The sequence below is a fragment of the Callorhinus ursinus genome, unplaced genomic scaffold (genome assembly GCF_003265705.2).
Source record: "Callorhinus ursinus isolate GAN/ISIS: 27379988/994484 unplaced genomic scaffold, GSC_fseal_2.0 scaffold12, whole genome shotgun sequence".
In the NCBI taxonomy this organism is placed as follows: domain Eukaryota; kingdom Metazoa; phylum Chordata; class Mammalia; order Carnivora; family Otariidae; genus Callorhinus; species Callorhinus ursinus.
Window position 1 is genome coordinate 487,489 of NW_027397074.1, and position 693 is coordinate 488,181.

The following is a 693-nucleotide window of genomic DNA, read 5'->3' on the forward strand; positions in this document are numbered from 1 at the left end:
GAGGAATTCTTCATCTCAGGAAACAAACTGAGGGTTGCTGGAGTGGTTGGGGGTGGGAGGGATGGGGTGGCTGGGTGATGGACATTGGGGAAGATATGTGCTACGGTGAGCGCAGTGAATTGTGTAAGACTGTTGAATCACAGATCTGTACTTCTGAAACAAATAACGCAACATATTTTAAGAAAAAAGAAAAAGAAGAAGATAGCAGGAGAGGAAGAATGAAGGGGAGTAAGTCAGAGGGGGAGACGAACCAGGAGAGATGATGGACTCTGAAAAACAAACTGAGGTTTCTGGAGGGGAGGAGGGTGGGGGGATGGGTTAGCCTGGTGATGGGTATTGAGGAGGGCACATTCTGCATGGAGCACTGGGTGTTATGAACAAACAATGAATCACGGAACAGTACACCAAAACAAATTATGTAATATATGGTGATTAACATAACAATAAAAAAATTAGAAAAAAAGAAGTCGTAGCCACAGCAATCAGACAACAAAAAGAAATCAAAGGCATCTAAATCGGCAAAGAGGAAGTCAAACTCTCACTCTTTGCAGATGATATGATACTGTATGTGGAAATCCCAAAAGACTCCATCCCAAAACTGCTAGAACTCATACAGGAATTCAGTCAAGTAGCAGGCTATAAAATAAATGCACAGAAATCAGTGGCATTCCTATACACCAACAACAAGACAGA

General features: G+C 42.3%; 1 protein-coding gene across 10 annotated transcripts in view; it reads right to left on the minus strand.

The window, feature by feature from the left end:
* Positions 1-693, minus strand: part of NME8 (NME/NM23 family member 8) — an 85,493-nt gene that overhangs the window by 24,712 nt on the left and 60,088 nt on the right. The window lies entirely within an intron of this gene.